Raw genomic sequence first — 7605 nt, 5'->3', positions numbered from 1 at the left:
CAAGCTAAAGGGCAGCACTCCTGTGGTGTTGCTTAGGTGGGGACTGACACCATTATGCCTGCAGAACCTGCATACAGTAGGAGAAACTCACTATATGTAATGGTGGTTTTAATTTTAAGCACCATTTCAAAAACATTTGTGTAGCAAAGTTACATCTTTCAATATAGCTTTCTGTCTAAAGCAGAAACTGGCAAATAATCTTCATTTGTGTTCACACATAAAAGCAAAACTGTGAGCGTGGCACACTGGGAGAGGTCAGGTTATGAAGATAGCCACTGACATTTCCTTTGAGAACACATTCAGATTTGGCATTACAGTCTATATACTGAAGAGGGAATATGCTTCAGTTGGAATGAAATATTTTAAAATACGCATATAAACACCCACACTTAATATAAAAACTGCCAGAGTGGCTCACCCACACTCTCCCCGTAGATGCACAAGAGACCTTTGTGTGGCTGTTGCATTAATGGGAAAAAAATCCTGGAAACTGGCAGACTGCTAATGAAGAATAACTGTCTTCATAAAAACATAATTATGCAACTTCAAATTTAGGAATAAAATAAACATAATTTCTAAATGAAATGCTTGCAGGCATAAATACTTTTTCGTTCAAAAATGTCACTAACGCCTAGAGCTTAAGATTTTAACTTGGATTCCTTTGGATCAGTTAGTTTTCCCAAAGAGATCTTAAATTTTAGATATTTCATTGCCACAGCAAATGTAGTACTGCTGCAGTAAACTAATAAAGTTTGTTAGGGAAGTACTTTTTTTTTAAAGTAATGCTTTTCTTTTCTTTTACAGATATTAAGGATTAAACATATCAATCACATCACCTGACAATTTTCAAGTTTGCTAGTGTTGCTTCTTTACATCTAAAGCAGTTTCCATCACTTCATGGTTGATTGTTCTGCAGCCACTGGGTAGATGCCATCCTGATACATTCATGTTCCTATTTAATAACTTCATTCTGTCTATAAAAGGGATACAGTCTCTCTTTCAATATGAATTCTCCTTTCTACAGTATATGTGCTTCATTTACTTGTGTGCTCTCTCACTGTTCAGTCATTTGTTAAAGCTACGAATAGCTTTTTTTATCTAAGGGTACCTTTCCTCAGTTGCAGTCCTGTTGAATTGTGCAGTAACTCAAATTTTACATTTGCAGAAGAGATATTACCCTCGCCAAGTGTTTGATTCTTGTCAAAGTAGAGTTTTTATAGTTTCGACCACGGAAAAATTGCAGGTTTTTACTATAAAATCCAGAAGTAAATTTCTATACTGCTCCTACAAATTCATATTCTGTTCTTTGAAATTTCATTGTTAACTCTCTTGAAACTCTAGATGAAAAGGGCCAGTTCCATCATTAGATACATTTCTATTCCTTTGTAGTATGCCTGAGCACCTATTTTTGATAAAATCTAAATATTGTCCAAAGAGTTTGCCTAAGTTTAGGCAAATGTATATCCTAGTGTGTATGAAAATCTGACCCCTTTCCCAAGTAAGCAGTCAAGTAGCCATGAAAGCCTCTTTTCTCTCTAAAAGTTGAAGCTCCACTCTCTGCTGCCTCTGCCAGCATACCTTAAATTCCTTCCCTCATGCACATTAAGGCTTGATATGCCTTGTAGAGGAAATTTCCAGACTGGTGATCTTGGTGAGAGGCCTTTGGAGGAAAATTCAACAAACTGACTTTTTACAAGCATATAATATATAAAAAATCATATTCGAAACTGTGAAAAAGCACACACCCAAAGAGCAGCAGTGACTGCCCAGGTCTCCCTGAGCTCCGAGCAGACTGCAGAGGTTTGACCTTCTGCTGGACTGGGCAGTTCTCGTTGGTCTCCTGAGAATGATCCAGGGGTTCTGTCTCCTTTAGCAGCTCTCTGCAAGGCACTGACCTTCACGCTAGAGCCTGGTCAGCTGAGGGGACCTTCTAGGGGCAGAGTCCCCAGTCAGCCTAGAGGAATACCCACCTCAGGTTCAACGAGGCTGGTTGGTTTGTTCAGTGCTGTAAAGAACTTAGAGGGAATAAAGAATGTGTGACTTCAGCCTGATGCTGAGAAATGTCCTGGGTACTTCTCCCTGTTGATGGCATCAGCTCCTTCTTCCTAGGATGTTTCTGTATTTAATGATGATGGGTTAATATACAGAATCGATGCTGGGAGTAGGTACCGGAACCCAGTTTTCTCTGTCCCTGCCAGGCGACTGAGCTAACCAAGAGGCTAGAGAGCCAGGCTTCCTTTTGCTCTCTCAATTAGTATTTTTTCATGGTAGCGCAAGTGAACAGAAGTATTAGAATTCTGCTGCCCCCCATGACTCATGATAGAAAAGACTGTAGCTTGTTAATAAGGCCATTCTCCCAGGAGGCAGGAGATTTAAAGTGAGGGATTACATTTTGGAAGGTCGGGAAGGAGGTGACCAACCCATATTTTCTCTTTCCCAAAGGTGGGAAAGGTGACAGCTGGATGCCTCTGCATATCTTTAGCTGCAGACAACAGGGCAGCTACAGCATATACAGAGACAAGACTGTGAATAGACTTAACTGTGCATCTACAGTTACAATATTTAAGAACTTCTGTAACTGCCATTTGGTTGCTGTTGAGCAGCTGTTAGCAAATGGGGATATTGGTGCGTAAACTCCACTTAAAATGTATTATAGATGATTATGATCCTTATTGGCTCACAGTCATTACTGATTTTAATAGATAAAACAGGTGCATAAACTAAACTAGAAAATAGTATTAGAATTGCCAGGGAAAAAAATCCCTAGCTTTTTTATATGGGAAGCAAGCTTATGCTCTGTATTCCTTATATTCCTCATGTTCCTCAACTGCAAATTAGGGAGAGTATAATGGGACCTATTCTTTATACAACTAATTAATCACTTTATTACTAAATAGAAAATCTTCCTTTCCATCCTATAGTATGTAGCCGTTAAGTAATTTTGCTTGACTTACATGTACAGCTTTTCTTGTGTTTCTTATTAAGGAAAAAAGAATTACATGCACTAAGTTCAAGTTATTAGAAGAGGGACCCTAGTCATAGTCTTAGGACTTGGATGCAAATCTTGTAAATACTTGAGTATCTAGAATATTGCTTTATAAAAGTAGTTATCTACATGGATATGCTTTCTGTGTGCATGTCTGCATTTGTATGATTAGCATTTAGGGAAATTGGAGAGAGAGCGCATAGCAAGGAAAGAAAATGTCATGAAGTTTTGTTGGGAAAAGTATTTAGGAAAGCAAAGGATTTTCTTTCTAGGTTTTTTTTTGGCCGGGGGGAGAATCATAAAACTGCTTTTTGTTTCTTTATACTTCGGCATTTGTTAGAAGAATTTCTACCTATTTGTAAAATGTGAGTTTCTTTTCTTTTTTTCATGCCCTTTGCCTGTTCTAATCATCTCATTCCAAGAAGACTTATTATAAAGTTGGAAAAATAATTTAATAGAAAAAAACCCCTTAAATTAATAATGAATCCTCCCTTTTCTCATTTTAAAATAAATCAATTGAAGATAAAAGACTTACGTTAAGGCTCAAAGACTTCAAAACTTAAGTTCTTACCTGAGCACCTGTGTGCTAAGCCCAAGGGGCTGTTGGAAGTGCTGAGCTCCCAAAATCTGACTGAAATCAATGCCTGCTTCAGACAAACTTTACTGTCGCATTAGAATTTGGATTGGAACATCTAGATACCAGTTTTGATAAGGGGAAAAAAAAAATATCTGGTTTTGAAATAACTGCGTAACCTCATATATATAGTCTAGAGGATACCACAACCAAAGGAGAGAAATGCGGAAGTGAAATAAATACATTTTTGCATTCTTTATCAGGTTTTCCTATTTACCTCATGGTTGAGAGGAAGCATTTTAAGTCATCTTTATCATTGCAGGAGTCAGTAGGGCAGAAACCAGGCATAGACAATACTCTTCCTGATCTTTATTCATCAGAGGAAGAACAGTCCTCTTCCATCCATTGACTATTTGATGAAACACCTCCTTGCAAAAAGTATGTCAACAGATATTTTGAAATGTAATTTGAACTACTCAAATATTAGCAAACTGATCCAGGATTTGGACAGAAATTTGTCTCATGCACAGAAATACACCTGAAAAAGTTAGCAAACGGAATAGCTAGACAGCAGTATTTTTCAATACAAGTTATAAAAAAAGATTTTGTAATGCTTAACTGCTACTGCCACTTCCATTGTAGATTCCAAGGGCATTGCATTCCACCCAGTTACATCTGTGCTGGGGCTAACAATTTCTGCTTGTGTTCAACTAAAGCAGCTTTTCTTTTTGTGGAAACTTCATTAAAAGGTTCACCATGGAAAGTGTTAGAAAATAGCAGTTAAGGTGCCACTCAGCTTTTCCAGAACAGAGGAGTTAAAAGGATGTCATTTATACAAATCAGTGAACTGCTCTGGACCTTACATTTTTGGGGATGCCTCTGTTTCTTTTGCAAGGGAGCAGAAATATAAACACGGAGTATATATTCTGGTTTTCCTTTCTCAGCTAGAAGAAACTGAGCTGCTGCTGCCAGCTCTGGGGAGCACTGTAGGCGAGTACTGCATTTCCAGAAAGTTTGAGTAACTTTGAACTAAAGCAGCTCTTTCAGAAAGGCATTTTGTACTCAGGAAAGCACTGAAAAAATGGGGGATCCACCATATTTCTTCATGGTTTGTTTCAGTGGTTAAGCAGCTGTACTTTTACAAACGCCATCTTGTTTTAAATTTTAATTTTTCTGATTTCTATTTCCATCTGCTCTTTATGCCTTACTCTGTTAGATTAAAGTGCCTTTTGTTTCCTTTTTTCTCCCTGAGGAGGTTCTGACACATCACAACCATATTTTCTATCAGCTTCCTTTCCAATAAACTAACTGGGATATTTTTAAAGCTTAACTAGCAGTGCTAGCCCTCAGTAATTCCCTTTTCTCTTTCAGTACTCCGTTTTTTCCTTCTTCCTTTCAAAACTGCGAGTTGTACATTGTGTCTGTCCCACCAATGCAGTATGCAAAGGTAAGATCAGTGTTACGCTCATCTCTGTCCACATGTATTCAAAGTTCCCATGGAAGCAGATGATGAGTTTTTCACTATGATTTCCAGTGTCATTGCTTTCCAGGGAATTAAGCATTGCTCTTGCCCTCTGCACTAGATGTAAAAACTCAGCGCTCTGCTGACTTTGTACACAGGCAGTTGGTGGGAGCCAGCCAGCAGAAGAGGCCAGGTTGCTCTGCCCTTGTCAGTATTCACCCACAGGCTGCCAGCCACAGATTTTATCAGCAGCAACTTGATACTTTACCTCAGGGTCAATGACTGAAAGAATAGGTAACCTCTTTCCTAGTAACTCCAATAAACAAAAATCAGCGGGGATTTCTTAGAGGGTTATTTTTTATAACATACTACTAAATCACATCACTAGTTTTAAGGTAAGCATAAAGATAATTTTTAAGAATAACACTGCTCAGATGGAAAGCACCATGGTAAATGTGAAATACGCTAATGCGGGATTAAGCCTTTTCTCATTCCAAGCAGAATGCTGATTAACCTATTCATTACACTGAAGTGGTGAAATATAAATCATTTATGAGGAAAGGAATTTATTTTTCCTCATTTTAGGCTCCAGCCATTACAAATTTGGCTCTGCAGCCACTGATGTTTCTTTTAGAAACTGAATAGCTGAGAAAAACTGTCCAAGTAGAACACAATTCTGATTGCAATTGCAAATGTTTAGATATTTAAAGAAAGCCAGCAGGTAAAAGCATTGGATATTATTCACTGTTCCAGTGAAAACTTAATCGCTAAGTAAGTTAAAGCCAAACTATCAAGGTGCCACAATCACTACAATTAAACATATTCCATTATGTGAAAGAAAAGATGAGGACATGTGCTCGGTAGTGCAGAGCTGTTACCCCAAAGGACCCTCTGCAGAGAACTGAGAAGCAACAATATTTTTTTATTAGCACTGATGGACTCTTACTGGATTTAAACAGACTTCAGACATACTTGTTCTCCAAGTGATAAAAGTCCGTACTGAAACATTATGGGAGTAAACAAGAATGAAGAAAAACAGCAAAAAAAGAATAGGAAAAAAAAATTGAAAAACCTGTGGTGGCAAAATGATAAGGCAGTATCTAAGATGTGAGTGCAAGTTTGACATCTCAAAATAATTTCTTGGTGACGTTACTATTTTATAACATTTTTTGATTGGACTACGTCAACGTGGAGAAGTATTCATGGCGAAATAATTATCAAACAAATTAGAATCTAACCAGTTTCAGTACATCGTGTATTTTAGACCCCTCAGGGCCTAACTAAGGGAGAGGCTAGGCTAACTTTTCTCTATTGGCCTTTCATTGACGGCAATAGGACTATTCAATTCACTGTCACATAGAATTTGGATTAGTGTGCATCCAGAGCTCTACCAATTTACTCTAGCTGTTATCCGACCCATTATTCCAATGTCAATTTACAAACTGATTTTATTTTTTACAGGCTTGTCTACAAAAAGACCAAGCTGAACCAGCTACTAGAGTGTGTACAAAGGGCTGCCATCTAAAAGATGTATATACCCACAGCTGAGGGAATACACATCAATCCTAAAATGTCACTTCTTGGCTATCTAGGCCTGGGTGCTGTCTGCCTTTGTAAGGAATGGATGCATTTCACAACATTGAAAATGCTGAAATTTTGAAGAAAAAGCAGTTAATGCATCTATCTCTCTGTATATACCATAGGTATGGAACCTTTAACAGCGCAGATCATCTTGTTTTTCAGTGCGCAAAAAAAACCTCAACAGGACAATAATGTTCTGGCTGAATCCTGAATGTTACTGATTGCTTTCAATACTCAACCAAATTAGTAGAAACTGAGATTGTGCAGAGAATAGTTTGCAAAACAAAGCCACCCTGTGCATCTGAGAATAAAACCTGCAGTTAAAAATAGGAGGCCTCTACGGGGACCTATTTATTTCTCAAGAAACCATCTCTTATTGCTGTTATCACCCCAAATGTAACTTCAGTCTTCGAAGATCCATCAAGATACCTCTGATAAGTCCACTCCAGTGTGTTTTGGATCTGCCCATGTTGTCAAATGTGCTTTTTGCCTGGGTACTGATCAGAGGCTGCACTGATGTGATTAACAGAGCTTGGTGCAGGAACACACAGTGTTGGGGCTGTTTCTATCAGAAAGCATGCTCTTGCATTTTAAGCCAGTCTGGCCAGAACTTTACAACTTATTTTTGGAAGCATGTGCAAGAGCTATCTGTCAAACCTTTAACTTCAGATTGGTCAGCACATCTTTCTGAAAATTCATATGGCATTCAGTCTTTATTCTGTGTCAACTACACCGCACTTACAGCAACTGCACTTCAACTGTCATCTTCTAGGTGGAATCTCAAATCAGACAACAAGCCCTCCACAGTTTGGTGTATGAATACCTTAAGTCTGACCCTCTCCCACTGCAGTGAAGGAAATCAAGTGGAGGCTCTGAAGCAAATTATTGTGTGCCCATGACACACTGTAGCCATTCATCAAAGACTTCTAAAGTCACACGCAGAATGTCAAAGAACATCAGGAAAGACCTTTAAGGACAAAAGTGTAAGAATACAGAACTGCC

Source organism: Larus michahellis, chromosome 2 (genome assembly GCF_964199755.1).
Source record: "Larus michahellis chromosome 2, bLarMic1.1, whole genome shotgun sequence".
NCBI lineage: Eukaryota > Metazoa > Chordata > Aves > Charadriiformes > Laridae > Larus > Larus michahellis.
The sequence above is the reverse complement of the archived record's forward strand: the minus strand, read 5'-3'. Positions refer to the sequence as shown.